At 34.4% G+C, this 10,040-nt stretch overlaps 1 long non-coding RNA gene across 1 annotated transcript; it reads right to left on the reverse strand.

Annotated features, from left to right (window-relative positions):
* Positions 1-3,980: 3,980 nt before the first annotated feature.
* LOC127527167 (uncharacterized) lies at positions 3,981-9,103 on the reverse strand. The gene is made up of 2 exons (XR_007934468.1): positions 9,005-9,103; positions 3,981-7,257 (listed from the first exon to the last, which is right to left on the reverse strand). It is a non-coding gene; the product is annotated as an uncharacterized LOC127527167 (long non-coding RNA).
* Between the last annotated feature and the right edge of the window lie 937 nt (positions 9,104-10,040).

Genomic DNA, 10,040 nt, shown 5'->3' on the forward strand with positions numbered 1-10,040 from the left:
CTGGTGACCTCAGTTCTTTTAATTGACCAATTGTAGGCCCATTACAGAGGAGTACATGAAGTATAAATTCTCTAGTTTCCTTTGACGTAGTAAACCATGAGGCCCTGTCAATTTATCCCCTATCAATGTCCCAAATTCTATACAAACCTGCTCTTTAGTGAACCTGATATGTCTGATATGGGTTACGCTGCCCTCTTTCGAAGCATGACTGCAGCCTCTCCTTGTAAATGCCTTTGTGAAACCCTTGTTAAATATTTCTGCTAACACTGTGTCATTTGAGTGCTCTTGCCTGCCTGCCAGTGTTTTGTGTTGCCTTCCTTATTTTCATGTATGCCAGTGTTTATTTGCATAGTAAAATAGACTTTTGGATTTTCGCTTAATACTTCTAAAAGTGCCATATCTACCTTTTCCTTTTTTCATGTTTTTTTATATCTGCTCACACATTGCATTACTTCTGACATTTCCTCAAATAATTGTTTATTACATTTCTGACTTCAAGTATGGAGGTAATGACCTCCAGAGCTGGTGCTAGAATGGTAGCTGTTGGAAATGCACTGTCAGGAAGCACAGTTTTGAACATGTACACTACAGGATCTTCATACAATCTGCCATGCTCCCAGTTCTCGTTTCTAGTTAGGAAAATATAAAAGTCAAGTTTTATACAGCAAAGTATTTTCCAAACTTCAGATAGAGCTCTTTATTCATTTGGCCTAAGAAAAAATTCTGCTTGAAGTAATCACTGCTTTCAGTCTAGATCAGTGAAGCATTGTTGCTACAAAGCTTTCAGCTGTCCTGCTGTCTACCACATGACATTCTAAAGTTTTTCATATACTACTTCGTCTGTACTGGTATGGGTTATGGGTTACTATGGGAATTAAATGTAGTATCTTCTTCCACAGACTGTGATACCTGCTAGGAAATCTGAGTGGTTTAGAGCTCACAAAGAATCTGGTATTAGTGTGGACTACACTTTTTAATTTTTTTTGGCATTGATATACACCTAAAACAAAATCATGTTTCTGCCTTCACTGGAATAATTTTAATTTGATCTGTATGCATAGGCATGCTATCTAGATTCTCATAGACTTCTCATATAATGAGGTCACTTCAGTGTCATTTAAGCAACTCTATGAGAAATAACATTTACATTTATTTGGCCGACCCCTTTATCCAAAGTGACAATTGGTTACATTTCTTTTTCCAATTGGAGCACAGGTGGGTGAAGTGACTTGCTCACTGTGCCACACTGCCTGCAACTTATTACAAAAACATGTTTGCGTTATTTGCAAAGTCAAGACTTTATTAATTGCAAAAACCTTAGTTTTCGTCTTTACCATTTATATCTACTATAGAGACAATGTTATAGATGACACCACTGTTAACTAAGACAGTTCACCCTTATTTTTCCTAAAGCAACAATGGGAGAAAATAGAAAATATTTATATATAGAAAATGAAAAGTCATTCCACAAAGAATACCGTCTTGCTCTGTCTGCACAGTTTAAAATCATATACCATATAAGTCTCTGTAAAATGTATCCACCTTCTGACCCAAGCAGCAAAATATTTAAGTGCCAGCCTGTCTTGACTACACTTCTTTGTGTTTCCCCTGACGCAGGCCCTTCTAGACCAGGGGTGGGCAATGTCGGTCCTGGAGAGCCGCAGTATGTGCAGGTTTTTGTTCCAACCCAGTTCCTTAACGAGAACTCAATTATTGCTGATGAAGCACATATTGCTTAAGTGACATTTTGATGCTTCATTTTAGTGGTCTCACTTCTTAAGGTTCTCCAACCTTAATTGCTTATTTCAATCTTAAACTGCTGCATTCAGTGTTTTAATTGCTCCTTATTAGCAATAAGATGTAAAAGACAAAGCAGCCAGCAGTTCTCCAGCTAGCTTTTTTCCAATTACATCTGTGTGTGTTCATCATGCACTGTTTGATTTAATAAAACACTTAATAGAAAAATGTGACAGACTGAAAATGATCTGTTTTAGGCATCAAATCATTTGGATGTTATCCTTGGAAAGGAAAAAAGTCCATCCATCCATTTTCCAACCCACTGAATCCGAACACAAAAGCCTTACATTGCACAGACTAACAAGCCATAAAATTAAATAAGGTCTGAGATTGGCAATGATTGGTTTCTAATTAAGCAATTGGGTTGGAATGAAAACCTGTAGCCACTGCGGCTCACCAGGACCGACGTTGCCTACCCCTGTTCTAGACCTTTATTTTTGTAGTACATTGTTGCCAGTTGTCCTTGATGTCTTATTATTTTTCTGTTTGGAAATTTTAAAGATTTCTTTCCTTTGAAATTAATGTTTTCTTTTATTTCTTTTATGGGTTCTTGTGATTTTAAATATTAGAGATTCAGAAATTATTGGTATTTTGTATTTATGCAATTTTTAGGGCAAGTTACTATTTTGTGAATTTCATCTTTTGTATTTACTGAATTGCTATTTTTTTTGTGTGTGCCATCATTTTGTGGCCTACTTTCCATGGCCCAAGGTTTTGTTGCTAGAAGAATGATTCCTGGAAATCTTGCCATTTGATGTCACGTGCACATCACTCTATAAGCTGTCCTCTGTGTTGGGCAATGTCCATGATTGTGGATAAGCTTTAAAAGACTTTCCTGCATGTTACTTATAGATTTCTTACAATTTTTGACTTCTGGTTCTTCCCTTTTTAACTATGTGTTACATTTTGTGAATTTTGATTTACTGCCCTCAATCCTTACAATGATAACAGACTCATGCTTGTAGTATTTGGGCTTTTTTTAACATAAGATTTTTGTTTGATCGTGGGTTTCTTCATTAAGGATTCTGCTTTTGTAGTTTGTTTTATTTTGATTTGAATTTAAAAAAGCTAGATTTTTACATCTTTTTTCCATTGTTCCATCACATGACCTATTTGGCCTCGCTTTTGACATCAGAGGATACACATAAAGTATCTTTGAAGAACTTTAGATTGCTACATTTCAAGTAGGTTGTAATTTTAGGTTTTTGAACTCTTTTTTTTTACTTCTTGACTTTAATATTTTCTCTTGTCCTTTGGTTTTGGCCTCTTGATCTTAATGCCTTTGCATTAACAACCTCTGCCTACCTTTTTGACCGAGATTCTGTTGTGTTTTGCATTTCCTGGTCCTTTTTTACCTCACAATAATCCAGAGACTGCACGTCCCATTACAACACTCATCTCTTGATCTTTTTCTTAGCATCCCCAACCCTATGGCCTGCCATTCTTTCATTACATTGGCAAAACACTGACTTCTTATGGCCCTCTTCAGATTCATACTGAATGAACCATGTTTGTTAATAAAGTTAATAAAGTCTAAGAAGATTATCTAGAAGCTTCTAACACTTGGTGTTATTGAGTATTTAGATAACAGTCTCTCATGAAAAAAATCACCAGACTCATTTACTGTCATGTGTAGACATTTTGCTATGTTTGCTCTGGTAGTATGATGCACAGTTTATTAATTATGATTACAATCCTGGCTCCTGCAATCTTAAAGAAGCGTTAGAAACAGAGATGAAAGTTGGAACCTCGCAGCACTTGAAGCATGCCTATCCTCAACAACATTTACAGGAATGACGAAACAGAAGAGGGCAGTGACTAGGTAAGGGCAGGAGCAGGGAGAGCTTTCCGTGTAGTGAGTTTTTCTGTGGCAAAAGCACAGTAATGATATGTCACTGTGTAAGATATTTGTAGCATGACACATTTTAAAAGATGCATTGTGTTCTTCCACCTTAATGTGAATGAGAGGCATAAACTGTTTTTAGTGTGTTTTGCATTTTTGCTATTGTAAAATTGCCTTCAAAACAAATTTTAGTGTCAGTTTAGAGTCACTAGGGTAGGCTAAGCTATGTGGTAGTTTCTTTTGCATGCCGCATTTCACTTTCAGCCTTCAGAATATTTTGAGGTGTTCTGTTATTCTAATTATTTATTATGTAAAACAGATATTAAAAAGAGACATAATATTGATTAAGCAGATTGGAATTTATTACTGCTGCATACTTTTATCCAAAAGCAATATAAAGATGATAAAAGGATACATAAATTAAAATGAAGGAGGATATTATTAATCTTTCAAGATAGGTTATTATTGGACAGGACATCTCAGGGGGAGAATAACAGAAAAAAAACATTTGTTTAGTTAGTCAGCTGGTGTTTTGCTTTTAACACTTACATATTGTAAATTATTTTCTAAATAATTTATGCACTCACCCTTCACCATGTCAAATAAACACTTTATTACAGTAGTGTTGCTATTCATTTCAGAAAATTGTGACATCCCAAACACACACTCAATTTTATAGATACGAATGACATGCATTATGTTTCTAATGATGAATGATAAAAAATCTTGCTGAGATCATTATCATTTCATTTAGCAGCAATGAGAACTGTAGGCAAATATCTTACTCTGAAATGTAAGACATTTGTGCTGTTATGAAACGGAGACATCTAGAAAAAAAGCATAGCAAAGACCAATGTTATTTGTCTAATCCAGCATTCTTGCTGAAATGAGTTATTACCTAATGAGAAGGACACTTGCAGTAACTGAAACTACAATGATCTGTGGTTGTATCTTGACATATATTATTACAGTATGTCTCTGAAATGTAAACAAAATTTAGCTGCTGCAACAGATGTTAATTAATTTCTTGCTTTCTTTCAAAGGCAATATTGTCATCGTAAACCATCTTTTGCGTAATGCTTTCAAATATATTCCCATTTTACTTCAACTAGATATTTAGGAAAGTATAGTTATGTCATACTGCAAATGAGTCCAGAATTGCCAGCAGCTAGCTTGTTTAGGAAAGCATCATAAATTATTCAAGAGTAATGTGCTGTTCATTCAGACCCAGCCAAATGTGATAAGGCTAGATTAGCTACATTTTTTTCTCTTTTCCACGGCTGGCAGTTAAAAAGGGATTATGAAAGTATACTTTTTATAAGCTATTTAGCTTCTTATCATATTAAAAATTCCATAAATAATTATTCTTTCTTTTTCTTTGTTTCAAAAATAACTAGGAACACAAAGTACACTTTTTCATTCCATTAACTTGTTGAACTCCATTCCATACTATTATTACAAAGCACTCAACAACTATAAGTGGTGCTGAAAACAGGACCTGCATATTTTTGATGGATAACTTATTCATCAGCTTTTAAGTCATTTTTAACTTTGTAGTTATGGTCAATTGAATTGTCCTCCTAAAAAGATAAGGCTCGATTACAGTCCTATACACTTGTATGTTTTTAACACATACTGAGAAAACCAGCTCATTTTCTATAAAAAGAATGGGGATGATTGGAAGAGAACATACCTTTCCATGATGGTGAAGATAAGAAATGTTAAAAAATGTTAAATAAAGCAGTCTTTTACCAGTAGAATATTCCACTGCTTTAACAACATTGATAGCCAATTCACAAAACAAATTGTAACATCCATGATATCCATGATGCTTTGTCAACTACTGCTGTACAGAAGCTATTTCTTTCCTATTTTTATTATTACAGATTGTTGCAAATGCAAATGATATTCTTTCAACTTATTTGTGTCATAATTTATTTTTGTTTTCCTTTAATTGTTACTCTATATTATATATTATATTCTATTGTTTTTTATGTCTGTTTTTCTGTAGCAATGCAGCATAGAGGCCCATGTCCAGCTTTTTATGGTTTTAATTAAGACTGCTTAGCTATCTAACCATACAAAAGTTAAACCGGAAGTCAGATGGAGTCACAGCCAGATGCCATAGTATGTTAAATGTCACAGACTGTCCAGATTTCAATCCAGATCTGTGATGAGAACCTTGCAGTTGAATCAGCTTCCTGTTTACAAAATTCATTAACTGTTAGTACAAGTTACAAAATGTTTTTTTTATTATAAGGAATTTCAAAGATAAAAATATGAAATGAGAAATTTTTGAAACAAGTATTTTTACTTTTCGTGGGACTATACACAGTAAATGAAGTACTGAATGTTACTTGGGCACAAGTAGTAGAATTGAATCATTTTATTAAAAATGAGAGTATGATCTATCAACATGAAATCCAATTTCACCTCTGTGTGTGAGCTTTTGTGTGAAAGGGTTGTCAAATCATGCAAATGTCTATAAAAAGTAAAATGAAAAATTCCAAGTGACTTTGACTAGAGATCATGCAGCTTAAAAAACATAAGAAAGTATAAATAAATAACTGTTATTACAATACAGATAACAACCTGAAAATGCATAATAGAAAGAAATAAAACAGTTACAATACTGAAACAGCATATCCTGAGTTTGGATATTGACCTCTTTACTGGCATGGAGTTTGCACATTCTCTCCATGCCTGGATAAGTTTTTCCTGAGTAGTCTGTTTTTCTTCTTCATTAACCAAGACATGAATAGAAGGTTACATGACCCAGTATCAGTAAGTGTGTCTGTGTAAATGCATCTGCCCTTAGATTCGACTGAAGGTCCATTGAAACTTGTTTTTGTTTTTTTTCATTGTACTTGATGTTATCACAATAAGCTTTTTTCCCCACAAACTTAAACTGCTTTAAGTAAGTCTGGAAATAGATCTCTGTATTAGCTATTATGGAGGTATTAGCAGATACCTATACAAATGAAAATAAAATAAAATCAGACATACATTTCTTATGTTTTCGATTGACAAAGTTGACTTCAATGAGCAGCTGTTATGACTTGGGTGTCTGACTGGCACACCATGGCTAATGGAACAGATTGTTTGGGAGATGCATCTTCTGCATATGCTGTAGTAATTTCTTCAGCCTCTGGACTAATTCGTAATTATTGACAAAGCCCCATCATTCTTTAAGCATTTTCAAAACAATTATTTCATTTGTCCTTCTAATTCGGCACATTGCTTTCATTATCTGAGCTTACGACTTCATAGATGATGAGTTATTTCCACTTATTTCGATTGACTGACCCAACATCCATGTGAAAAAAAGAAAGATCTCTGCTTATAAGGGATGGCAATGTACAGACAGACACATGCTGTCTATTGTCCACTGTTCTTTTGAATATTTATTAGTCTTTCTTTGTCCTGTTAATGGTAATTTTGGCTTACATACCTAAGCCATAGTGTCCATTAGAGTGTATTTACAAAAAATGTACAAAATTGTTGCTGTAAAAAGGACAAAGGGAATAATGTCCTTTCTGTTGTCATTAATCCTCAGGGAGAGTAAGATAATCATTCCTCTGATGTCAGTAACACCTTCTGCTTGAAATAGTAAACATCTGTAAAGACAGTGCAAAACATAGAGACAAACATAAAGAAACAATGTTGATTAAAGAATTCTTCACAAAATAATTTGTGAAAATGTATGGTATATCAATTAAGCTCTTTGAAATATACACTTTTTAAGATCACACTTGAACATATAATATTCGGCTTCTTCTGCAATTTCAACAATATATGATTGTTTCACAAAAGATGTACAATTCAAATTTTGACAAACCATACTCTGCTCTTTTACTGGATTACATTATGAGTCATTTAAAATTAAGACAAACTTTTGGTTTGATATGAGACATTGCATCAAGCTTTTAAAATGTCCTGTTGTACACATTGCCTTCTTTCTGAGGAATCAAAATGAGCAATGCTTGTAAGATTGTCTTTCCAATGTGGCTGTGAGCAACACTGGAGCACCACAAGTAAAAGTCCTGTCTTCTCTTCTCTTCACCCTGTACATCTAAACTATATATTTAACACCAGATCATGTCACTTACAGAAATTCTCAGATGATTATACACTGTAGTGATAAAGGCGATGAGGCAGAGTATAAGAGAAAATTGTCTGCAACTTAATATCAGCAAAACCAAGGAGATGATTATTGACTTTGACCCAACCAAATAGCCTGTACGTCTGGGCAGCATTCAGAGAGTGGATGTAGAGGTGGTAGAGTGCTGCAAGTATTTGTGGGTCCACATCAGTGACAGGCTGGACTGGTCTCATAAAACAGAGTAGCTATATAATAAAGGGCAGAGCTGACTGTGGTCCCACATATTTTGTAACTCTTTTTTCTTAGCTCCTATAATGTGGGTAGTGATATTTTTAAAATTTTCTACAACTCTGTAATGGCCAGTGGGATTTCTTATACTGTAGTGTGCTGAGCTGGTAACATCACTTTATGAGTGGCCCACTGAATTAACAAGCTAATTAAAAGTGCAGGCTCAGTTGTGGATTGCACACTCAGTCTGCTGGAAGTAGTAGTGAAAAAGAGAATGAAAATAAAACTTAGGGCTACTTTGAACAAGGGTGCACATCCCTCCTCTGGCACACTAGCATTAAGTACACTGAGCAAACAAATTATTCAGCAGAAGAATGTCAAGAAACAGTAATAGGGTTCCTACATACCTACGACAACACAGCTTCCTAATGCCTCACTGTGACTGCTCCCTTATTATTTACCAGGTCAGAAGTATTTTCTTTCTTTTTAGTAATTCTGGTGTGTATTTGGGGTGGGGGTGAGGGGTGGGCAATTTGTTGTAATATTTCTTAAATTTATTGAGTTTCTTGAAAATACCAATTTTCTCCTTTCAGATAAATGAAGTTTGTTCTATCTATCTATCTATCTATCTATCTATCTATCTATCTATCTATCTATCTATCTATCTATCTATCTATCTATCTATCTATCTATCTATCTATCTATCTATCTATCTATCTATCTATCTATCTATCTAGTAAGGCGACTTTCCATTAAGAGGCTTGAATATAGTGAGGTTACTAATTTATTTAAAAACTATTAAAGGACGCATTGTTATTGAAAGCAATTGCAAGAAGGACTCACTGCTAAGCAAGATACAAACTCAGCAGCATTTACAGCAATACGTAAGTAGAAAAAGCATGTTTCAAATGCTGATTAGCCCTCAATAACATTACCATGTACGACATTTTGCAATTCAACAATCTGCTCATTGTCTTCTTTGAAAATCAAATTCATTAAATGTTCTCAACTGATAAAGACTAAAGTTGCATTACCTATGTTGAGTAGCTGCTCCTCTTCCCTGGGAATGTCATGCTCTGTATTGTTTTGTTTATTCTTGCTTTTGCTTCAAGCCATGGCTGATCCTGTGAAGCAATAACAGGAAATGTAGCCAGGGGTAAATCTGATTCTGTCATGCCTCGCCTGCCTTACCAGGAAGTTACACAGCAATATACTGCATATAAATATTTATAGTTAATCACTCTTCACTTGTATCTGTAATAAAATTTAAGTACGTTTAGAGCCCTGACTGAAACCAACATTCACTTTGGGCCAAAACAAGAATTTTTTACATATCATTTTTTATTAAAAACAGACCAAATACAGCCTCCAAATTAAAAAATAAGGCACAACTTAAATCAAATTATGCAAACCTTTATTACTGTGTAGACATACGTAGTTTTGTCATCCATAGAAAAATATATTCCTTAGAATTTGTCTTTGATATCCACATAAACACACATTTCTGTGCATTTATTATTCAGTATAGCCATATTTTAAAATAAGAATCTTATTCAAGGAAAAATTTCAGGCTGAATCACCATGACAGGAGAGATTTCTGAATTTATTGGTTAGTTACATTAAAGAACAATCTTTAAAGTGAGACAGAAAATGATGCAACACCAGCAGTATGTCTTAACCCATTTCTACTGTGAAAATTTATTTTTTGTCATGCGATAGGAAACAGAGTTCATCTTCCGGTTATCCCATGCCTGGAACTGCCTGTGGCTAAGTGCAAGTCTCTCTAACTGAAAGAAAGTAAGCTGATGATACATAGGGTTTACAAATTAATCCAAGATAATGAAACAAAAAAGGAAATGACTATGATACCATACACAGTATATTTTATACAATGCAATACAATGCAGTGTTTATGGAAAGGAAAGTTATGTATATTTTGAGATGAGTATTTTGTCAAGGGTACAAATGGTTTATGTGATTCTGTTTTCAGTTACAGATCTGGAGTTTGTAGTGTCACAAGCATGTGCATAGGGGACAGCTGAAGTGCTCTTGTGACTGCAATTCTACTGC

This window comes from Erpetoichthys calabaricus, chromosome 3, assembly GCF_900747795.2.
Source record: "Erpetoichthys calabaricus chromosome 3, fErpCal1.3, whole genome shotgun sequence".
In the NCBI taxonomy this organism is placed as follows: Eukaryota; Metazoa; Chordata; class Cladistia; order Polypteriformes; family Polypteridae; genus Erpetoichthys; species Erpetoichthys calabaricus.